Source organism: Kogia breviceps, chromosome 2, assembly GCF_026419965.1.
Source record: "Kogia breviceps isolate mKogBre1 chromosome 2, mKogBre1 haplotype 1, whole genome shotgun sequence".
NCBI lineage: Eukaryota > Metazoa > Chordata > Mammalia > Artiodactyla > Physeteridae > Kogia > Kogia breviceps.
In genome coordinates this window covers 76,595,171-76,620,680 of record NC_081311.1, presented here as the reverse complement: position 1 = coordinate 76,620,680, position 25,510 = coordinate 76,595,171, and the positions used below count along the sequence as shown (strand labels likewise).

General features: G+C 36.7%; 1 protein-coding gene across 4 annotated transcripts in view; it reads left to right on the top strand.

The window, feature by feature from the left end:
• Window positions 1-25,510, top strand: part of CHRM3 (cholinergic receptor muscarinic 3) — a 518,874-nt gene that overhangs the window by 135,387 nt on the left and 357,977 nt on the right. For all 4 annotated transcript variants that reach the window (XM_059055044.2, XM_067025651.1, XM_067025653.1 and 1 more), the window contains exon 2: window positions 9,390-9,498. The gene's annotated coding sequence lies outside the window, so the exon portion shown is untranslated. The remainder of the gene's footprint in view (window positions 1-9,389; window positions 9,499-25,510) is intronic.

Sequence of the window (25,510 nt, the reverse complement as noted above, 5' to 3'; positions counted from 1 at the left end):
AGCATTTTACCTAGTTCGTGGGAGAAGATGACTAAATGATGCAGAATAATAAAAATAATAATCTGTGCTGTAATAAAGCTGTCATTGATTGAAGGGTGTAATACCACTGCTTGGAGCTGCTAAACTTCAGTGAAGACTTACTTAGAAGATGCTATCTTTGTATAAGAATGCTCATCCATCCAAAGATATTCCACTACCCGCCAAGCACTGTGCTACATGCTGTAGGTGCAGCAGTGAGCGAGTTTCTGCTCTCATGCAGCTTACATTCTAGGTGGATCTTTAGCATTTGCAGCCTGGGCTGCTTTTACAACTTTCTTCCACCAAATGATTATACTTTTATCAGAACCTGAGTAGTAGAATTAATTCAGCACCAAATCTCTGTTGAGGGAAAGAAGATAGACATATTAAAACTTGGGAGAAAACTTTCCCAATTGGGAGAAATCTTTCTGTTAGTTAATATTGGTATTATGCACTCAGCATATCTGGGGCAAAAAGATCTCAATCTATCTGTCTCTTCTCTCGTAAAAGGGAAGTTCCTCAGGTTGCTGTCATATTACCAACTTTCAGTGGAACCCCAGTCACCAGGTCTTACTTAAGAGACCTTTCTTTCCTATCTAGTATATTTTAAGTCCTTCGCATTTCTTTTTTTTTTTCCCTTAGGCCTTGTGTTTCTAGAACCCCAGACCCACATTGAGCATGGGATCTACCTTGTGAAAACGCTTTCACACTCTTGTCAGCAAATTCTTCAGGCTCCTTGTGTTGCCTTTTTGCTTAGGCCTAAGAATCCTGTCCTATTCGGAAGATTTTTCCCCTCATCCCTACATTTGTTTTTTTGTTTGGGAATCTCAGCAGATTTCCTGGCCTGGACCTGTTGTTGGTACTTCTGAAGCTTGTTCCCTAGAATCAAGGAGTCAGCCTCATGGAGGTCAGTGGCTTTTGAGGGCAGGGCCATCGGTTAGGCTGGAGTAAAGGCAAGAGCTGTGAAAGAGGCTGTCAACCGGGCCTTTGGGCACAGGCTGTTGCAGCTACCTTGAACCAGAGGGATGCAGCCTCACCTGGAATTGCTGATGAGGCTGAGGCAGATTAGGTATCTTGAACAGCATGCAAGCTGTTTTCAAGTTGCAAGCCTGCCGCATGTATGAAAAAGCATACTTTAGACTTCAACAATGCATTGCTAGTTCCAAGCCTGTGAGGCACCTTAAGTCTGTTGCTCGGGACTCCACTGTGTATTTGGAGTCCAGGTGGCAGGAATAACATTTGGTTTAGGGTTATGTGACTATCCTCATGGTGTCAAGTTTCCTTTCGTTGGATGAATTACCTAAATTCGAACCTTGCCTTTGGTTTTACAGTTCCCAAAATGTCCAGAGGAGAACGTGATTTGACTACTCCCCATTCTATCTCAGTAATTTATTTCTAGCTGAATAATTTATTTCTAGTTCTATCTGGAGGGCATGGTTACCGGCATTCTCTTCGCTAAAGGCATTCTCCTCCAATGGTAAACAGTCTCTACTGGGATGGAGAACATAGCTTCAAGATTAATACTCTTGAGGAAGAAGGGAAACTTTGTGAAGAGTGCATTCTACTAACTGGCTTAGAGTTTACTGGTGGGGCTGCCAGCCCGTGTTCTTATGTCCGTCAGGAAGTTGGAGGCTTATGGAATTCAGCAGATAACTGCCAGGAAGGTCAGTAATCTTAATGGTTGGCCTCACTGTATAAATGCATAGTTTAAGAACAATCTGTGAATATACACATATGGTAGAGGAGTTCCTATCCAAAGCCTTTATCGTGCCCTCTACTTTAGGATTATTGCTTGTTCTTTGTTTCTTAATAATATCCTTGATATCAATTTCTAAGTAACCTAAAACATACTTTCTCTAATATATAAGCAGGAAGGCCCTCTTTTTATCCTTATTTAAAATGATACTTCCCTTGCTTAAATGCAGAGGTTAGAGGAGACTTGGGCTAAGAGACAGCTGTATGAAATGATGCATCTGAAGTACTGAATGCAAAAGCCACCCTTGCTGCCATCTTAAGTGATGAGGTTGTCCTCTTTCTGCCCTAAGCACACAGTATCCTATTGCCCTGTTTACTTGCAGTCTTTCTCACTTAGTCAAGAGAGATCTGAAATATTAGTACTAAGGAATGTTTACCGCATTTGTCTTTAACTCTGCCCTGGGATGAAAGGAAGTGTGATCACTTCCGAAGACTAAATAGCATTTGTGAAATTTGTAAATATTTTAACTCTAAAACATACCCGAGGCATCTCTATACCCAAGATAGTAGGAAGCCCTCAACTTTTTGAAAATCATCGTATCCACTTGAGCTATGATTTCTGAATCATAAATCATGTCATTTCAAGACAAAACTAGGAAAGTATCCAAAGATATTCATGAAGATAACCATCTAAAAGTCCAGGCTGGTAATGTGAAAAGAGAAAACCCCAACCTGAATATTTTCTATGCTTTTTTGGCTGTCTTCCTTCCTACTGTGCTTCCAGGAAACCAAGGCCTTTTCAGGTTTCAGAATCAAGAGTGCACGGGCTTCTCAAGTACTTGAAAGTAATTATGCATTCTAGCAGACAGCTTAGAAGTTGTAAGGGTGCCATTTCCATCTCAATGTAAATGCATATTTTGCCTCTGTGGATATATTCCGGTAGAAAGCTTCCTCATTCCAATAGTGGGTCCTATGAGGTCTTAAGGTAATAATTAAGCTTGCTTTTCTTTCTTTGTTTTTTCTTTTCTTTCATTTCTTAGGTTTCAAAGGTGACTTTTCAGTTTGCTTTTCTTGGGTTCCATCTCTAATATTCCTAGCATATTTCAGGTGGCCGAGGTAGTCATAGACTGCTAATTTTGTTGCAGTTTGGTAAAGAAACAACCCTTTAACTACCCTGCCTGTTTAGATATCTGTTGGTCTAGTAACAATTGCCTGTCTGTGTTTTTATCATCCATAAGTTAACTCGTACATTGACCCCATTGTCCCTCCTAACATTAAGGTTCAGAAATTACTTTCATTTGTTCCCAAACTTATCTGTTGCTGTTATTTGAGAACGTTTAAGTGAATAGCTCTCTGATATGGAATTGTGTTTTGAAGGGTAACTTAATTCAGCTCCCAGATTCCACCACCCCAACTAACATCCTAATTCCTTAGATGCTCAGGGTCTGTGATATTCTGCTAAATTCTGCCTTTGCAAAGAGTTCTATTCCCAGGAACCTTTCTTTTACTAATAAAAGAATTAGATTGAATCAGATTTGATTCCTACATTTGCTCACTCACTGGCTATTTGACTGTAAAATTCACTTGATAAGAACTGCCGCTTTTTTAAAGACGGATAGTAATAGCAATTCTGGAAGACATTGAAGAGAAAACAGATACGCGTGTAAAGCCCCCATCAAAGTGTTGTGCACACAGGAAGGCACATAAGTAACACTGATTATGATAATGGTTCTGCTAAAAAAGGACAGGTAGAAAGAAGAGGAAAAGGAAGAGAAGCGAGGGTTGGGGAGACACAGAAGAGAAAAAAGAAAGGGAAGAGCAGGAGCATGTAGTGGCTAAAATAATGAGATTGTACCATTTGGGGAGGGCTTTCCAAGTATCTCTTTCTTTCATTTACATAGTTCTCATCTTCAGTGCAATTACGAAACATGATGAGAGACTCTGAAAGTTCTTTTTCCTCTTTTTTTTTTTTTTTTTTAAAGGAGAAGCCAATAGAAACTGCTTCCCACTTTCTCTGTGTTGGCTTTGCCCTAACTTTTGACCTTCTTTCTGCATTAGCTCACCTCCCCAACGCCACTCCATCTGATAATTTAACCACTTCTGTACCATCGTGACAGCACTGATTCATAAGAGAGCCCTTTATCCACAGCCTGTCTAATGGTGTTTCAATCCAATTAGATAATGTTGGAGTTTGATTTAAAATTTAAATAGAGTTGGAGGCCGCTGTCTCTGTTTTGTAAACTACATATGAAAAATAATCCACTGATTTTTGTCTAGTTAATTTAACTGTCCTTTGGTTAAAATTTAGAGAGAAGAGTGACTGGAACACTAGGAGAGCAAATGTAGACTAAACATAGAAGTTAATTTTCAGTACAACTATTCTTGAAACTCTAATAGCCAATAAACGTAAACATGAAGTGACAGTTGCCTCATTACAAATGTAAACACACATATAAACCTGCCCGGTAGCAATTTAAAACAGACTTAGAGATATACCTCCTACTTTGCTTATGCCTGAGCCTTTTTCACCAAGGCTGTCATTCTTTTTGGTTTATTATTTTCTACCTTACCACTGTGGCTATCAAATACAGTTACTAAAATAGTTAAGCCTGGTGAAAAATAATTTTAGAGTCAACGAAGAAAGAAAAAATACTCTTCCAATAGTCTTCAGGTTATGGAAAACCTAGCTAAAGTGTGTATTTTTGTCCAGAGTATCACTATTTGCCTCAGACCTAACCATTAGTTTGCTCAAACCATGGGTCAGTCAGGCGTGAAACTCTTGACACAATCATCATAGGGAAGAGGAGCCACCCACTCACACAGGAGGAGATGCTTCTGATTCCTAGATGAGTAGGTTTCATAGCTATGCAATCAAGGTCACTTTCCTGCACCTTCACTGATAAAAGATGCTTTTGATCAGACAGAATTCTTTGAATCTTTGTACCTTTGTTCTCTTATAATGCGATGAGCATAAAAGAACATTATTTGCTTCGTGAGTGGGTGACACTGGTTAGAACTGCCTTCAGAGGAAAGTCTGAAACTAAAACGAGCAGTGAGCTGGATAGCCTCTGGTGGGGTTAGTTTTCAGATAGCTGTCTGAGCCCAAATCCACACGTTTTTGAGCCTCAACTGTTGCTCTTGTCAAATATTCTTACCCTTTTTTGGATAGTAACTTTTGACACTATTCTTTTTGAGGTTCTGCTGAAATAGCTCTGTCTTTTTCTCATATATATGTGTGTGTATATGTATCACTTATATATAATATATACATATAAAGCCTTTGTGTATAGGAGTTAGCATCATCATATGTTGATTGCTTATGCTAATTGGGAAATATTAAAGGAAACTATGTTTTAACTAGAGTAGATGGTTTAAATGACTCCATTTCAAAGAAAACTTCAGCCATTCTTTTTTTTTTAAATCAGCCCCTAAATGTTTCCATTCCTAACAGCAAAATAAATAAATGGACAAACAAACAGCTCTTTACTGAAACAATAGTAATATATTATCTTGCTCAGAGAAAAAAATGAGCTTTCAAATGTGGAGAAGGTCTAGGATGTTATCACCACTTTTAGAAATGTATATACATATCTGTTTTTTTAACATAAATTTAAAATTTGCTTGAGTTCACATTTGCACTTTCTCAAATAAATTGATGAACTTCAAATAAGTTACCTATAATCGCACAATTTTATTATATGTATCACAATGTCTTCTAATTTTTGTTAAGCTACCCTATGTAAAACTGCCTGTAATTTTAATGAGTCTTTATGTAATATTTTGTATTCTGCATTTATATTTTATACACATTTCCTTATATCAGCATAACTTTCATACTTATTATAGCAATAAAGCATCTTATACATTTAACAATGTAACATTCCATAGTGTTGAACGGATTCCCTTTTGTTGGGTTATGGTATTAATAATAGTAGTAATAACAGCTACTATTTATCAACTGTTTGCACAATTAGTGTTCTGTTAAGAACATCTTTTTACAATGTAGAGACCAAGCTTAGTTTCTTATATGGCAATGCCTAGACTTTAGAATTTGATATACTTAAGTCTCCATTACCTCTGTGATACTAGTCAAGAAAAAATTCTCTTGTTTCCTCACCTTCAATTTTCTCCTCTGAAAAAAAAAGAATAGCTACTTAGAGGTTGTACCTACCAGAGTTTGGCACACGGTAGATGTTCAAGATATGGGAGAAGTTTGTCACTGGGGACTACTTCTAAAGATGATTTCATAACCAAGTGTGTAAAATGAAGAGATTTGTACGATTTTGTGCATATTTCCAGATAGAGTTCCAGGATAATTAAGTGGTCAGGGTCGCCAACAGTATTCTAAGTGTCCATTTTTTATGTATCAAATACTCACCAACTTTACCTTTCCATCATTCTTTATTTATTTCTTAAGAAAATAATAGAGCCTGTTGTTCACCAAGCATTGATGAAGTCACTGTTTGACTCCAGGTTGCATCTTACATGAAGGAGGTGCTGTCCATTCATTAAGGATTAAAAGACTTGGGGGCAGTGTCCACTGCGAGGTCAGTGAATAGGCACAAATGTAGGCGGAGTGTATGTGTGTGTGTGTGTGTTTCCATTGCCATGTCTGTCTTCCCCATGAGACCATAGTTGTTCCTCTTGATGTATCCTATCAATTCACTTGACCAAGATATAGCCTCCTGGGAAAGACACATGTAAATAAATAATACAGTATTAATCATAAAAATAGATTTAATGCACAAAATTTTGTGGCTGTATATTTCTGCCTAAGGGATTAAGGATGGCTACAGAATTCACTTCTGAATTAAATTCTTTTTCAAGTGAATACCAACTTACCAGTTAAATAGAGAAGAGCCCAAATTTAAAAGGTGTAGTCCACCTAGAGAAAACAAGGTGCAAGTCAAATGTGACAGCATAGATGAGACCTACATGTCTGGCAGCCATTTTCCTACAGCTGTGATGATCGTGATAGTTGATTGGTGTTAGAACAAGAGGGTGAGAAAGTAACCAGGGCCAGAAAGAACATACGAAGCTGGTAAGTATTCTGTGCCTCCCATGTGACAGGCAGTATGCTGGATTTTTTATGCCTATTTTGTCCTACAACTCTCAGAATCACCCTGTTGAAGAGGTGATGGAAATAAGACTTTGAATAGAAAGTAAGTTGTCCAAGGTCGTACAGCAAGAAGATAAGTGGAATTGATGTTCAGACCCAAGTCTTTGAGATCAAAACCCCTCTTCTCTTCACGGAGATGCAATTAAAATTTAAATGGGAAACCACTTAAGTTTCATTCCATTTATTTGGGTGTAATTAACTTCTCTAAAGATAAATCTTTGGGATTTTATTCTGTGTTGTCTCAAACTTCATCAAAAGCACAAAGCGGATGTGCTACAAAACATTATTTTAACTTTCTTTGATATCTTTCAAATGCAAATACTTCCTCTTCATCTATGGTTTCCTTGTGTTATGTAGCAGATTCTTTTTTATATAGTCTTTATGCTTTGTTTTGATTTGCTTCATCACCTGTTTATCCACCCTTAGATATGGCCCACCATTTGCCCTTCTATAGGATAGATGGAGTGTCTTTTGCCTGCTTAGGGTTTCTCTGTTTGCTCTTGTAATCTTCTTCTTCAGACCTTCAACAACAACAACAACAAAAAACAAAACTAGTTATCTAAAAAAACAAAACTAGTTATCTAAGTTATCTGCCTTTCTTGAGGCTGGCACATATGGGAAGAGAATCAGAGCCCTGGAGATTTGATTTCCCTCATGGGAACTTCATTCTGCCATATTGAAAAATGACATCCTGGTAGCCAGATTTCTCCATCCATCCTCATTGGCCCAGCCTGTGTGTCAGATTGAGAAGGGCTGAATTTGCCTTCCTTTCTGGTGCTTCCTCCAGGGAAGAACCCCACTGCCCCCCAAAAAACTCCTGCTATATTCATAATATTGCATTGTCCATGGGTCTTTGTAGGGAAATGGATTCCCACGTCCTGCTTCCAATATGCCCTAAAGCAGCCCCTTTCTCTAGTATCATCCCCTCCAAATTGAGAACTAACAGTTTTCTAGACCAGAAATCAGCCAATGATTTCTGTAAAGGGTCAAATAGTAAATATATTTTAGACTTTGCAAGTCATACTATTTTTTTCACAACCTCTCAACTCTACTGTTGTAGCATGAAAGTAACCAGAGACAATAAGTAGGTGAGTGGTTGTGGCTGTGTTCTCATAAAACTTTATTTATAGACTCTGAAATTTGAATTTCAAATAATTTACACTTATATGATTCTTTTAACTTCCTACAAGGATTTAAAAGTGCAAAAACCATTCTCAGCTCATGGGCTACCCCAAAACAGGCAGCAGGCTATGGTTTGCCAGGCCCTGCCCTACATAGGCAGGGTGCTGAGACACTGTTTGTCTGCAGGGTAAATTAGGGTCTGACCATCAGAGTCTCCAATCTGGCTGCTTCTCTACAGCATCTCCAATCCAAAGCAGCACTTCTTAGTTTCCTGTGATCATGAAGTTTCTACCTGGAGTCTTTAGTCATTTCCGTTTTCTCCTCTGTTAGGATCTGACCATAGGAAATGTGATTAGGTTTCGTTAGCCAGCTGATGGCCGACCTAGAAGTGAAAGGTGGATTTTTTTTTTCTCCCTCTCTGGAAAATTTTTGTTATTTTACCTTTTGCTGTTCTTCAGAAACCTCTCCAACTGAACTAAATTAAACTGACTACTGACTAGTTTGTAATTCTTTGAATGATTATATTTGAACTTCATTCACATGATTTTTAGATGTTTCTTCCTACTTTTTCCTGAGATTGTATTGCAAACAGGAAGACAAGTTTGGCAAGTAAGTGAAAGGACTGACAAAGTGAAAAGTGTGACTTGAGACAAAAGATATATGCCAATTCCTACCTCTGTTGTTGCTGTTATTCATTTATTTACTCAGCAAATATTAGTGTGTGCCAGGTACTGTATCCCAAAACAAGATCTCACTTTACATTTTGACATACAAAGATGAGTAGAATACAGTGCTTGTCTTCTAGGGAACTACAGGGGAAAGAAAGATACGTCTTTATATAATCCTCTTGGTATCTGTTATTCATATCGTAATTTACATGGAGCACAAGTAAGCATAGGAAAAAGTGTGTGCTTGGCACACTCCCCATGATATGGAGAAGAAGCGTAAGCTATAGAATAGGAACTTGGACCAACTGCCTTGCTCCTCTAAGCCTTAAATGTGAGGAGATTACCTACATTGCAGTTTTGTTGTCAAGACTAAATGAAATTTCATACACAGATGTGCTATAAATGCTCAGCACATAACCCCGCCCCCCAAAAAATTTACATCAGAGTATGTTAATTTTTTTGGTTTAGTTTGTTATTGATAAGTTTATAGCCTCCAGTAATGTGATACCAGTTTACTACTAAATTTATTACTTCCTAATTGCTACATAATCACTAAATTTATTACTTCTTTGCTGACTGTACAGTGTGTTTCTACTGCTATACTACTCATAATATAGAAAACAGAGGTGTGTAAGTTAAAGCCCTTTCATTGGATTGCTTGTCACACTTTCTTTTTTTTAATGCTGCAGATTGGAAAGATACTCTTGTGCAAATGGTATGAAATGGTATTTATTGACTAACTGTCATCTCTTTGTGTGCCTGTTTAGGTCTGAACAGTGATGGCGCTTATTTCAGTTATGAGTTGCTCAGTGGACTGTGGATTGACTGAACTGTACCCATTCCCATCATGATGTACACCACCAAGGCTCCTCACTAGTAAGTATTCTCTATTCAATATCATTTACATGGTTGTATATTGAGATCTTCAACACAGTATGCACTTACCTTGCAAGAAGTGTACAAAATACTTGCGTTTGTTTTGCTGTTATGAAATTGGCTAGACTTAGTCTATGTACCAACCAACTGCAAAAGGGAAAAATAGGTTTAGATGTATCTGTTATGTATATGTGTGCATGTTGATATGGTAATATATATGTATCTAAATAGGCAGAGTTTAGAAGTGTAAATTTTACCTCTCTTTTAACTGGATAAAAAAAGTCAATGGAAAGTTTCAGTGTATTTTGTTTCTTTAATATCATATAAATCAGTGTAAGCCTGAAAATTTTACTTAGTTTAATATTGTGAAACAGTTCAATTTTATTGCAGTTTTATCTAATAGGGTATCTAATACACTTTCACTTACACAAGTGGGTATCATATGGGTAATTGACATAGGTTGTTTATGGTATCATTGAAAGGAAATTCTACTCAATTCTCTTAATTTTAGTTCCAGCTCCAACGTTTATCATCTGACTAGTCTCTTAAATCTCTAGGGCTCAGTTTCTTCATCTGCAAAATGAGAGGAAGAATTTCTGCTTTACCTAATTCACAAGATTACTTTAAAGGACAAATAAGATAATGAATGTGAAATTATTAACAGTAAAACCCCATAAAAATAGATATCATCTGTGGCTGACTATTATTACAAGTAGGGAGCTGGAAAAATGTTGTGACCACAATGTTCTTTTTAAATTGGTTAATAGAGTCTAATATTTTATTTGTTATTCACCTAAGAGATAAATGATAAAATTATACTTAACGTTAACTCATGACCCCAATTATTTTCTGTGTTTCAGAAAGTTATGTTTAAATGAAATATGAAAAAACACATGTTTCTCACACACACTGCACACACAAATCCCCACCAACCATAATAATTAGGTTTCTACTCTGATCTCCAGGATGTTTACTTTATTATAGTTTATTTTTAGGTGTTTTATTCTTGGAGGAGACAAGATACACTAGATACTTATTATGTATCATTTAATTTCAGGATCCCAAGGGAGCAACAGAGAAATTCGATCATATATTACTCCTTCAGTTTAATGTATTAATTTTTTTGTTTACTGAAATCTCCTTAACATCTCATCTGACCATTCTCTTTAGCTAACAGAATACAGCTATCCTATTTAAAATAAAAGACCGTAAATGAAAAGCTTGACAACTATATTTAGTAATATTGAGAAAGACTTTTCCACTAAAATTAAACAAATTATTATGTAACCGGGTCAGTACAATAAAACTGGTTTGGAAATTCTTTTCCAGAAATTAGTTATGATTACCAATGAAGAGGCAATTGTTTATTACACAAATAAAATTTTTATATGTAAGTGAAACAAAAATCTTAAAAATAGGTACCATACATTCACTTGCTGATATTGTAGCATAGTCCTTAAGTATGGTGGCGGGGTCAGGGGTGGGGTGGGGAGCGGTAGAGTCAGATTGCCTGGGGTTACAACCCAGTTTCATCATTTTCCTGCTTTACAGTGTTGGACAAGTCACTTAACCTCTCTGTGCCTTAGTTTGCTCATCTATAAGATGGGTCTAATAATAAGAGTATTTATCTCATAGGGTTGTTATGTGAATTACATGAGTTAATGTGGTCAAGCACTTAGGAGCACTGTGTGACACCTAGTAAGTAACCAATCAGCATTAGTGATTATTATTCACTGGATGAGCATGGGATTATGGTGCTGACTATAGATTTTGGAATCAGAAAGTCCTAGCTTCTAAACCGTTTATGAATTAATGGTGAAATCTAAAGTAGTTACTGAACTTTTTGAAGTCTCGGTTTATGAGAAATAAAATGGAAATAATTAAAATATACTCCATAATGCTTTTGTTAGGATGGTTGAACACAGCATCTGGCAAGAAAGGGTAGGCTATCACCTTCATTGGGAATTGTGAAGGTATAATTGCAAATTACTATGTAGTGCAATTATAAAGTAATGTAAATGAGAGATTCTCTGACTCTGAAAGTGTCTTTGCAATATGTTGTATTTAGGGGACTTTTAGAAATGTGTTCAATTATAGGATTTGCTTTGTTAGATCCAGAATTTCAAAAAAGACAGACAATAATTTAAATCAAATTACAAGTACAAACCTAACAAATACTGCATCCTGATTTAAAAACTAAAGGTGTCAAAAATCCATTGGCCTTTTTTAGGCCTAAGAGAGAACATCAGCTCATTATTTAATTTGTTAGGAAGATTGGGCTGTTACCACATTTAAAATGACTTTCTGGAAAGAAAGAGAAGAAAGAAAGGAGATGGAAATGTAGAATATGTGTCTTTATAAAACAATGGAGAGGGAGGGTTTGAACTTCCACTTTCATAACCCTGTGCTCTAAGACAGACTCTATACTTGTCCTTGTTATGAAGAAATTTAAAGTATTGTCTTTTAGGTTTGTATTGGACAAAATTCAGTGGTTGGAATGGGTGGCATTTTTCGAATGAGTCATGATTTGTTTCCAAGGTGGAAAATACTGATAAGCTGGGGCCATAATCCAAGAGTGGATTGCCTGGCTGCTATGTATCAATCAGAACAGAAAGCTCAGTCTCTTTCTCTCACGTGTTAATTATAGACCATCTAAAACAATGGCAGTGTTGGGTCTAGTCCATCTCTGTATTCATCTAAATCAGCAGCCAGAGAGTCTTTTGCATGTAAATGGAATGTGACTTGTCTGTAACTCAGATTGTAACATTATTGAATGCTTCTGTGCGCACTCCCTTTTATTCTTGTTGCTTATTTTTGCAATACCTTTAGCCTTTATAGAGTTTGTGCCTGACATGGAAAATCATGTTTCTGGAGGAGGCTTTTGAGGGTAAAGGTTTTGGAGGTGGATTCCTAGGTAGGAGCCCACAAACCATGGATGTGGTGTTAGGCTGGACTGCTGCTTTGCTGACCCTGCTTGGGGCCCTAGGTGAGAGATGACCATAGTGCTTATTCTGTCCTGCTTCTCCTGGGCCCTGCCTCATTCCATACTTGCAGTCCTTTAATGTGGCCAGCGTTCACATTTTGACCTCTCATGTTAGGATTTAGGATGTAATGAAATGAAAAAGCACAGTCATGATGTTGGAACACAGTCCTACTGAACAGATAGATGCTCACGTGTCCTTATTTCCATGACCATTATAGATTTGTGATGTTAATCTTAAAAACTGTTCGTGACTTTAGATGTCTTCTTCTAAAGGAGTCTGACTTAGATGTCAGTCTAGTACTTCGTAAAACAATATCTCTAAAAACTAGAGAGAAGTACCAGAGTTTGCAGGAGACCTCGGGTATTCAGAACTGAAGTCTCCTGTAATTTGGAGATAGAGATAGATGACGTGTTTATCAGTGGGACTTTAACAACAGGCAGACTTTGTCAGGCTGTAAGTCTAAGCGTAGCATCATCGTGATAAAGGGAACAGTTTAAGCCTCCGATTCACAGTTGTGAATGAGCAGGAGGTATTCGAGGACAAGCAGAAGATGAGTCCATTAAAGTTGAATGTCTGCTGCAGAGTCATCGGAAGTGGAATCAGATGAGTTGTGAGTGCCCTGGGGGGCCTTTATGTGGCCCCCTCTTGTTTGTCTGCTGCAGATCCCCTCCACCTGTTTGCTGACCAAGCCCTACCTAGAAGCACCCCAGCTGTACCTGTGTGACACCACAAGCCTCCTGGTGTTTGCAGATACTGCCCATCAGACTCTGATTCTTCCTTCCAAACTCATTTTACCTGCTCTGCCACCTATGAAAACTTCCTTAATCCTCCTCTTAAAATTGACTGTTGCCTCCTTTTCTTTAACCTCTGTACTGTATAGATGCCTCTTTGATAGAACACATTCACTTCTTTTGCAATAATTGGTTGACATTTCTGTCTTTGTCTCTTTGGGCTGCTAAAACAGCACCATTAACTGAGTAGCTTATAAACAACAGAAATTTAATCACAATTCTAGAAACTGGGAAATCCAAGATCAAGTCACTAGCAGATTTTATGTATGGTAAGGGCCTGTTTCCTAGAAAGCCATCTTTTTGCTGTGTCCTCCCCTGGTGGAAGTGGCAAAGGTGCTTTCTTGAGCCTCTTCTGTGTTTCATAAGGGCACTAATCCCATTCATGAGAGCTCCGCACTCATCATCTAACAATCACCTCCCAGAGGCCCTACCTCCAAATACTCTCACATTGGGCATTAGGATTTAACATATGAATTTGGTGGGGCGTTCAGTCTATAGCAGTATCCATCTTTCCTGTTACATTCTTGGTTTATTGAGGGCACTCCTTGTCTTATTCAGTATAATTGTTATTAATGTAAGTCAGTAAAAAGTATAAACAGAAAAATGAAAAGGGGCCACTTTCAGCATACCATGAAGGTTATATCATTTAAACATTTTTAGCCAAAGGTAACAGGAATTTTGAAAATGTTTAACTCACCCTACTAACTTCCTTAGTAGTTTATCATTAAGCATATTGGTTTTAGAACAACATTTCAACAATGATGAGAATTATTTGACCTCATCTTGACTGAGGTTAGCATTATTTCCTCCATGTAAATTAATAAGGCAACAATAAAACAGTTCTTAAGGTTTTATGTTATTATATTAATTGTATATAATACATTATTACATATATGTATACATATATATACACACACATATATATTTCATATGTTCATAGAAGTTGTCAACTACTAATTTTATTTGAGAGAGGAGGAATATATCAAGTGTAATCAAAGGTTCCTATAGGTTCAAGCTGTTTTTAAAAAAACTTAGAGGGAAAAATAACCAAATCCCCCAAATCCCTCTAAGTCAATAAACAAAACCTTTGTTATAGAGCCAACTGAAATTTTATCTGAAATTTATTTTGGTGACTGTATATCACTCAGAGGAGGACTTAAAATTGTTTAGGTTAAATATTCTTGAGTAGTACTATTTTAACAGGAAAGCCCATTAAGTCCACCAAATCAGCATGGAAACACTCTGACTCTCATCTTTATTACTTAGTGTACATCAGTCATACACAGAGGAGTCAATATGGGCTGACTAGGTAGAGTTATAAGTAGCACAGGGTATCTCAAGCCATTCAGCTTTCACAGATGGCTGTAGACAGATAAGTGGAAAGCATTAAGCTAATAAAGACATCTTTAAGAGGAAAATGGGCTGACAGGGTACTCCAGTTTTCAGTGCCTGAGCTATTTTAGCTTGACATGCTTTAAGCAAAAAGGCATAATGTTTGTTTGAATGAATCCTATATTAAGAATATTCATCCAGTTGTGTAAGCAGAAATATAGTGGAGTAATGTAGGTATTATCACAGTATGCAAGCTTCGATATGCTCAAGTAGGTAGAGCAATGCTGCAAGAATAATATTCTTCAAAGAACTGGGAATTTTAAAAATTGTGCCCAAAGGTAACATTTGATAGAATTCCAGGTTGTTTCCTGATAACTTTGTTAGTCTCTATTTTATGTGTTAGTCTTGAAACTACAGTAACTTGGTGACCATTTTCTGACATTCTTTTCAGCTAAAGGACCTAGAGTTGCTCGTTGAAATTTAATGATAATGCTGATAATGACCACCATCTACTAAGGTAGTAACTATTCAGTGGGGTTTCAGTGCACAGCATCCTTTACTATTCACAACAGCTCTGCAAGGATGGCTTTATCTTCTCTTTACAAAGGAGGAGATGTATAATGTGCAGGGTACCCTATCAATTTATATGCATATTTATATAACCTAAATCTGTGACAGCCTCACCACTATAGAATGATACATAAGTGTGGAGGCACGTAATATTTTATATGTGGAATTGGAAAACTAATTTTACTTTTAAAATAAAATTAAGTTTGAAAATATAATATGCTTCAGGTTTTAAGTCATGCTTATTTAATATCCTGAAGAATAAATAGCTTATAACATTATAATTAAAGATTTCCCCTTTTATCCTTCTCCAGCAATTGAGATGGATAAAAATGAGACTCTGTATCTGTTAGAGACATGTCCTCAAGCAGACACAGGCAGGTGTCTCTCAGGAGAACGCATTGACCATTTTTAAGATTGAACAGTTTATCCTTGAAGTCAGATAATATCTTCATTTAACAAGTTTTATTACATTTTATTTTTTTCACATTAATGGTCTGTGTCAATACCATGGTATGAGCGTGTGTGGAAGCATTAAGTGATTGATTCCATGAGATGAAGACTAAGATTCTTGGTCTCAATAAGTATCTTATATCCACTAACATCCCACCAAATGCTTTCACATGGACTCTTTTCAGCTCAGTTAGTTGAAAACAATTCTGTTGATTCATCTCACATTTTGCTTATTTGTATGATGGACAGAGATCACCAGTGTTTTACTGTCTCTTAGATGTGCCACTCAACTGATCTATTTACCCAAAGAAAATATAAATGTAATACCAAATATGCCTAGGAAGCAGAGACAGTTTTGAAGAAGCAGTGTTTTTTAATTAAACAGCAGGTGCTTTTTAAATTAAGAAGCACCTGCTTTTTAATAAAGAAGATAATTATAATATTTGGAAGTCATTTGAAATTTAAGGGGATTAAATTACCTGAAAAGAAAGTCATGTTTTAAATTATGTTAGTTAAATATTTGAAACCGGAGAACTTAGGTATCCCATGTATTCATTCAACAAATATTCATGGACTTCCTTCTATGTAGTAGGCCCTGGGCTATGAACAATAAACAAAGTTCCGTCCTCATGGAGTTTATATTTCTAGGTAGCCACTGGGGAGTGAGGGGGCAGGTGGTGGAAAGAAAGGAAGTAGAATAGAATATGTGTGCGTTTATTCATATGTATATCTATGCACACACACGTATACACATATTTATATAGAGAGTGATATGTATCACTAAATACATATATATACAAATAGTAATAATTTTAAATAAAAGCCACTTCTTTTATAGCAAAAATAATTCTTGTTTTGAACTTTTTCTAAAGTGTTTCTGTAGCAAAAAGAATTCTTGTTTTGAACTTTTTCTAAGTTTTAGATTACAGAGTTTGAAATTCTTACTCACCAAAACTTCATATTTTAATCATTTCCAGAAAGGGAAATTCTGATAACATGTCTCAGTCATTATTTTTAAATAGTTCATATGTTTGCTATATTATTTTCTTTATTCATTTTAAGAATATTTGTAGGTGTTCCAGAATCTAAAGGAGAAATCCCCGAGACTACTTTGTACATCACCAGGTTGCACTGAGAGTGCAGTCGGCTGATGGGGGACAGAAAACTTGAACGCTGTGAGACCCAAAGGGGGAAAAATTACACTGAAGGAAGAGAAGCGATTTCTAAATTCTTTTTGTTCTTTAATCGAAGTTCAAGTCCTCTCTGTGTTGAAACATGGAATAATGCGGGCATGTTGTGCTTATATTACCTAATCGCACGAAAGTTGGTTATGGAACCAGCGTCGTTTCATATAGGTTATTTAATAAGTGTAATATCAGACGTGCACCTAGTGCTTGTGACAAAAGGAACAATTCAAAAATTGGAAAAACAAAGCGTCAGCCATGCATTCACTGTTATGAGCCAGTTTTCCAACTGGACAGTGGGTCAATCATTTTTAGTGGTTTTTGGATACAATATAATGACCTCTTTATTAAGCTCAGCAAGTAAGTGGATATTAAACTCTGTTTACTTTGATTGCAATGATAGATAAAGTCTGAATACATGGTTTTGGTGACTTTCTCAAATCAAGATCATTCAACTTTAATGCCACTATGTAAAAATCAGTGCTTGATACACAAATGTGCCACAAAAGATTTCGTAGTTGTTCTTAATTCATTTTTGAATTTAGTTTTTTTAAAAAAAATCTAAGTTAGAAAATAATGTCAAATGATAAGGTCTAATGGCTTTTTGATGATGGGGTAAAAAGAGTGTGGAGGTGGAGTAACGCCAATAGTGCCTCAGTGCTAATTTTGCTGTTTTTCATTACTCCATTTAGGGAGCAAAAATAAAGAAATGTCTGCCAAAGTAAAAATTGTTGACAAAATGATTCTCATTGGGTCCCTACCCTAGGTACTAACAACCTGCAAAATGTAGCACTTGAATAATAGAGTAATTAAAACTGAATTTTTTTGAGTGTAAAAACTGTATAATCATATCAAGTAATGAAGAAAAATAAATCGACTGAAATACTCTGAATATTAAGCCTATTAAAATACATTAAACAGATTATGGTAATGTCAGAGGCTTCCTTAATTAGGTTAGGGTTGCACCTGCACCTTTCACAAGGAAGAGGCACGTAAGTTGCAAGGTAGAGGCGGTAAAGAAAAATCCTTTTATATATAAAGAGTTCTAGGTTGTTTATTTCAGTTTTTTTATAACTCTCCCTGGAAAATTAACACAAAGCAGGGCACATAGGAGGAGCAAATAAATGTTAGCTGAATTGAATGTTGCTCCTGTTTATTAATTTGAGAGATCAGTTACAAGTTTAGAATACATTAATAAAAGTGTTTATTTTTTTTAATCTTAAAAAGTAACTGAGTCATGGACTTTAATCTCATTCTTTCCTTCCTGTATTGGGCTAGGGGGCCCTCAAGAGCTGTGCAGAGTAAGGAAAAGATAATTAAGAGAGAGAATCCTCTTCCTTTGTTCGGACTCTCTTCTTCCTGCTAATGAGAAAGATGAGAAAGGCAACTTGATCACATTGTTCCTGACACCCACACTTCTTTGTTTAGCTGGCTGCTGAACAAAACCAGTCCTGCCATCTAAGGTCTCTGTCAGTGTTGTTCAAACTTCAGGCGTGATCTAATAATCAATCATAAAATCAATTTAGTATGTTATCAGCATTTTTAAATGAAATATAATAAAATAAAGACTATATTCCATAATTATTTTTAATAACTGGTATATACATGTGTGCTGACTTACATGGTAAAATGTGTTTTTTATTGAGGGTCACAGTCAAAACAGAAAACCAGTGTTATTAATCTAATCCCCTTAAATGCTTCTCAGCCTTTTTTCCTGGGTAATTTGTCCTTTGTAACTCATACATTTTCAGAATCTTCACCTCATTTACTTTTTTCTGTCAGTTTAGATAGGAGCTCTTTAGTTTCTCAGTGTCTTCATCTTTATAGCCAACTCTGAGTATAGTGAGAACTGCAAGAAGTGCTCACTAGATGTTTGTTGTTCGAAGCAATGAATTAATGGCATTCTAAAAAGAACTACAATTTTGTGAGTCCAAATGCCAATTTATTTATTAATTTCACCTTTTTTCTCTCCCCTTAAACCCTATTATGATTCCTGGCAATTGCCGCCATGCAGTTACGCTTTAGAATTTGAGTCATTTTCTAAGTTCCCTGGCCTCTTTAATCAAGATGAGTGACCAATCCAGGTGACTCTATCACTTAATAGCCTTTAAAACAATCTTCTTCTTTACTTTGCCATGACTGCTATGTGGCCCTGCAGTTTATACCTAGATGGTGGCCATAAACATTTTCATATCTATCTGACTCCAGCACTACTGCCTACTAGCATGTCATTGCGCTTGCTGTTGGGATTCTTTCTGACACACAAATCTGAATATTTTACTCTTTGGGTAAATATCTCCTGTAGCCATACTCCCTTTGCCTTGAAATGTACAATGCAGATACATTTGAATGAGAATAAAATGCCCTACAATATCTGATTTCAAGATATACTCCAAGTGTATCCAGCCACACCCTATTATGCACCAAACATTTGAACTTGGGTTGGCATGCTAAACTATGACATGAGTTACAGTCTTTTGTGTAACTGGGCCAGTGGGCTCTAACGCATGTTCTCCTCTTTGCCTAGAATGACGTCACCTTTTCTTATGCCGGGAAAATGACTACACATCCTTCAGCATATGGGTCGAGGTTTTGCCTCATGTAAGATTATTGAGTCACCTGAGTCAGCTCCTCTGCTGTTACTTACCAAGTATGTAGGGAACTGATAATCCTTCACTGTCTGTATGTTCATAGTCCTGTCCTTAATTGGACTCTGAGCTTCTCTTGCAGAAGTATTTTCGGTTCTCCATTGTAACCCTAGAAAGAACCTATCACAGTGCTGGACTCTTGGAGGATGCTCAGTAAATATGGGCTGAGTGAATTCTTGTCTCAGAAACATCTAAGAACGTCACAGCCATTCTCCATCACTTTTCCTTTTACTTTCTTTCCCTAAGACTATGAGTTTTATAACCTGTGAAAAGATCATATAAGCAAAGCAATTTGTCTACGTTATTGTCTGTAGAAAGCCACTGATAACCAGTGAAAGCTCTGAACTTGGGTTATGATCTTTTTATATGGATTCACCAATTCATAGGTCTGGTAAGAGTATCTCTACGGTGTATTTCCTAAAGGAATGTTCTAATATGAGCTTGAATACTTACCTAAACACTTATATTTAAAATCAAATCTTGTGTTTCAGCTTAACTTTGACCTTAACCGTGACCTTGAATACCATTATATAACACATTTTCCCCAGTTTCTTCATTACAGTCAAACATTTTAAATTAAATGCCAACAACTGACGTATCAAACTATTGCATCAGATTTTAACACCAAATTCTGAGGGGTTGATTTTTATAAGTATAAGATTTCCTTCATAAGACTTCAGGAAAAAATAGGTAGAATTTCAAGACAGCACAGTGATTGGGTTAATTTGGTAAATAAGACATTACTGTTAGTGCAGGAAGCTAATTAACATTTATTGTGCCTGAGTTAATTATATTGTTACATTTCACTGATAGTCATGGGAATGTATATTTTTATAAAGGAAGATATTGCATTAACTCCTTAACTGCAGATTTATGTTAACACTAGTCCAGCGACTATGATATACCTTTACCCACTCTTTCCCCCTTTTTGTCCTTGCAGAACCAGTTTTCACACAATTGATCATTCCCAATGCGGCATCCAAATCAGCCATTAAGTGGAAACAAAACATTTCATGGCCCTAGTCTGTTTGGGAATTAACAGCAGTGGATGTCACATTGCATTTTTCCAAGTAAATTTAAGAGTGATGGATGAACTAACTATGTACCACTTATTCATAATAAAAGGTACAAATGGTGAAGTATGGCACATTGTATGCAGAATTCTCTGGGACCAAACATTTATGTATGCAATGAACAGGAACAAAACATAGAAAATTTTTGTTTTGTAAAAATTGTTAAGTGATATACAAGCAAATTAATTAGAATATGTATCAATACTTCTTAGTTAATAAATTTACAGTAATGTTTACAAAATGAAATATTGTTAAACTATTTTTGCTAAATCTTTTTTAGTACCTTCAGCTGTTTTATTGTAACTCATAAGCTGATATTTTTAAAGGCATTTGTTTTTATGACTATTAATTTTCCATATTTTTATAAACTTGAAAATACAAAAAAATCCAAAAAGTAATACAAACACCTCTAATCTTGGCAATGAAAAACTCCAAAGTAACTCTTCAAATAGTTTTATATTCTTGTCTTCTAAAATTTATATATATGTATACAAATGTGGGATCATATTATTTGTACCTTTTCCCTGTTAAAAGTATAATAGTACATTCCCATTTTCCATTCCTCTAAATATTATTCTAGAAGATAAGGGCTACATAACATTATATTGTATGGATATATCATAATTTATGGAGTGTTATGGTGGTACTTTAGTTTGTTTTCATTCATTCTGTATTACAACTTTCTTTAACATCCTTGCATACATTTTTTGACTGTGTCTAGGTTCAGATGACAGTTCCCAGCTCTGATCCCCTCTCTGATGATCAGATTCCATGCAACAAAGGTGGTGTCTTTACGTGAATGCCTAAATAAACTTGTCCAAAACAGATGCAGAAAACAAACTTATGGTTACAAAGGGGAAAGGTGGGGGGGAGGGATAAATTAGGAGGTTGGGATTAACAAATGCACACGACTATATATAAAATACATAATCAACACGGACCTACTGTATAACACAGGGAACTCTACTCAATACTCTGCAATAACCTATATGGGAAAAGAATCTGAAAAAGAATAGATATATGTGTATGTATAACGGAATCACTTTGCTATACACCTGAAACTAACACAACGTTGTAAATCAACTATAGTCCAAAATAAAATAAAAATTAAAAAAAAAATTGTCCAAAACAAAACTGTAGTTCTTGCCCACCTAACCCCAACCTTGCTTCTCCCCATCTGTCTAATCTCCTTTTTCCAGACTTTATCCCCAGGGGATCCAGACCAAAGGCTAGAGATGTTTTTCTTCTTTCCTCATTCCCCATGTTCAGTTCATCCATAACTTTTTAAATTTTTTTTGCGGTACGCGGGCCTCCCACTGTTGTGGCCTCTCCCGTTGCGGAGCACAGGCTCCGGACGCGCAAGCTCAGTGGTCATAGCTCACGGTCCCAGCTGCTCCGCGGCATGTAGGATCCTCCCGGACCGGGGCACGAACCCGTGTCCCCTGCATCGGCAGGCGGACTCTCAACCACTGTGCCACCAGGGAAGCCCCACCCATAACTTTTACTGACTCAGTCTTCAAAACACATTGTGAATCTGCCCTCTTTCTTCCAACTCTGCCAGTACCATCTAGTCCATCAGTCTTGCCTGGACCCCTCCAGGTGGTCCCTTCTCTCCTGCTCTCCCGTGACCACTCTTGTGTCAGTCATATCACTCACTTGCTCACAGTGCTGCAGGGGCTTTCAGAATACCTGAATACAATCTGAACTTTTTTATGGCTGTCACGGCTCCCTATGATCATGACCTGCCCATTTCTCATCTCCTCCCACCATCCTCCTCTTTCCCTCTCTATCTACCAAGCTGGCAACTTTCTGTCTGTGTGGGCTGGAACGCTGTCCCCTCACACTCCAGATGCCTCTTCCCTTTTGTTAAGGATTCAGTGGATGTCATCTCTCTCAGTGGCTTCCTGCCTGTTGAGTGCAAAAGGAGCACTCCAGCCACTCTAAACAGACCTCCACGTTGTCTTTCCTTCATATATGTACCATTTCTTAAACACTCATGCATTGGCTTATTATACAGTACATCTGTTCACCAGAATGTAAGCTCCATGGAAGCAGAGAAAGAACCTGGTCTTGTTCACTCACAGCTCTATCCCTAGAACCTAGAATAGAGCTTACTGTGTGGTAGACACTTATTAATTACTAAATAAATGAATAAATCCATGAAGATTTACTACTATAAATTGTGTAAACAGAATTTCTCAGTCAAAAAGAAATTTTTAATTTAAGTATAGTTAACGATGTTGTGTTAGTTTCTGTTGTACACCTAAGTGATTCAGCTAGACTTCTCTGGTGGCACAGTAGGCCTGCCAATGCAGGGAACACGGGTTCGAGCCCTGGTCCAAGAAGATCCCACGTGCCGCGGAGCAACTAAGCCTGTGCGCCACAACTACTGAGCCTGTGCTCTAGAGCCCGTGAGCCACAACTACTGAAGCCCGCGTGCCTAGAGCCCGTGCTCTGCTACAAGAGAAGCCACCGTGATGAGAAGCCCACGCACCCCAACGAAGAGTAGCCCCTGCTCACTGCAACTAGAGAAAGCCTGCACACAGCAACGAAGACACAGTGCAGCCAAAAATTAATTAATTAAAAAAAAACCTAATTCTGAGTGATTCAGCTATGTGTATATATATATATATGTACAATATATGTCTATGCTTTTTCAGATTCTTTTCCATTATAGTTTATTATAAGATATTGAATATAGTTCCCTGTGTTATATAGTAGGACCTTGTTGTTTATCTGTTTTATATATAGTAATTTGTATCTGCTAATCTCAAACTCCAAATTTATCCCTCCCCTGGCTTCCCCTTTGGTCACCATAAATTTATTTTCTATGTCTGTCAGTCTCTGAAGCTCTGTGTTGTAAATAAGTTCATTTGTGTCATATTCTAGGTTCCACATATAAGTGCTATCATATGATATTTCCCTTTGTCTGTCTTCACTTAGTATGATAATCTCTAGGTCCATCCATGTTACTGCAAATGGCATTATTCTTTTCTATGGCTGAGTAATATCCCATTATACATATACATATCTATTCATCTTTATCTGTTCATCTGTCCATGGACATTGAGGTTGCTTCCATGTCTTGGCTATTGTAAATAGTGCTGCTGTGAACATTGGGGGTGCATGTGTATTTTTGAACTAGAGTTTTCATCTTTTCGGGATATATGCCCAGGAGTGGCATTGCTGGATCATATGTTAATTCTATTTTTATTTTTTTAAGGGAACCTCCGTACTCTTTTCCATAGTGGCTGCACCAGTTTACGTTTTCACCAGCAGTGTAGGAGGGTTGCCTTTTCTCCACACCCTCTCCAGCATTTATTATTTGTAGACTTTATAATGATGGACATTCTGACTGGTGTGAAGTGATACCTCATTGTAGTTTTGATTTTCATTCCTCTAATAATTAGCGATGTTGAGCATCTTTTCATGTGTCTGTTGGCCACCTGTCTGTCTTCTTTGGAGAAATGTCCATTTATGTCATCTGCCCATTTGATTGGGTTGTGTGTCTCTTTGATATTGATGTGTATGAGCTGTTTTTATATTCTTGAAATTAATCCCTTGTTGGTCGCATCATTTACAATTATTTTCTCCCATTCCATAGGTTGTCTTTTTGTTTTGTTGACGGTTTCCTTTGCTGTGCAAAAGGTTATCGGTTTGATTAGGTCTCATTTGTTTATTTTTGCTTGTATACGTTTGGCCTTGGGAGAAATGTTTTGCCTGTTAATCCATAGTCCCCATACCCCAAAATACCAGTTTTCCTTCCCACCAGCCCTTGAACGGCAGGACTAAGTTTACTGCACTCCCTGCCCAGCACTGCATACATAAATTTGTTTTGCGAGTTCACTGTACCATATTTAAGCAATTGTTTTAATTTCCATAGTAGTGTCTACATATGGGATCAAAACATTTTGAAGTTTGAAAATCTTTTTATTAGAAGCTGCAGTCACTTCTGACCAAGTCCCTGTAGGCCACATGCATCTGACGACTTCTGCAAGAAAAGTATAAAGAAAGTGGGGACCCGTTTAGTGAGATAAAATGTTAGGGACCATCCTCATTGTTTTTCATTTACATATTTACATTTAAGTCATTTGATCCTCCTAACAATAGGATAGATGTTATTCCCTTTTGTCAGATGAAGAGACAGCCTTTGAAATTATGGTTCGTGAAGCTAATATGTCATAGAACTGAAATCTACACCCAGGGTTGCTGGTGCCCAGACCCAAAAACTGTTAGTACAACGTCATAAGAAGAAAAGATTTGTGTCTGTTACCCAAACTTCCTGAGACTTAATGACTAAATTTCATGTAGATTCTGGATATTAGTGTTCTATTCAGAGCATTTTTAAAGGAAACGAGTGTCATTCCTTTAGAAGATTTCCACAGACTCAAATATTTGTTTTACTATGTAAAGTTTCACAGGTAGTGAAATGGAAGAGACTGGAATTCATCATTTATATGGGCAAAGAAACAATAAATTGCTGTTGAAAATTTCAACGGATGTTTTATTTATGCCATTAATATAATCACATCATTATATTTGCACTGATGGAATTTATATTATCTTCTAGAAATGCTTACAACCTCAGAAACTTATCTACCTTCTCAAGAAGGGTAATATTTTCCTTATTCCAGAGTGGATGTGGAGCAATAAGAAAAGAGACCATAAAGAGGTCTATCCAGGTGCAAGTTCTCTCTTTCAGTTTATATAATCAAAATTATGAATATTTATTTGTTTCCAAGAATAAGTAGATCATCACAGACATAGCTTACCTCAAATCAGGAAGGAGAGCATGTATCAAACTGTTAGTTTCTCAGATAGCTAACTTAATACAGAGTCATCAGAATGTCATTAAAATAACCAATATTGGGGAAAACAGGAAAGGTAGAAGAGATAAGAATGGCTTAAGCTAAAAAACTAGAAATACATCTGAATTACTTTTATGCTAGTTCTCCAGATAGCTGAGTGGGTTTTCATTAT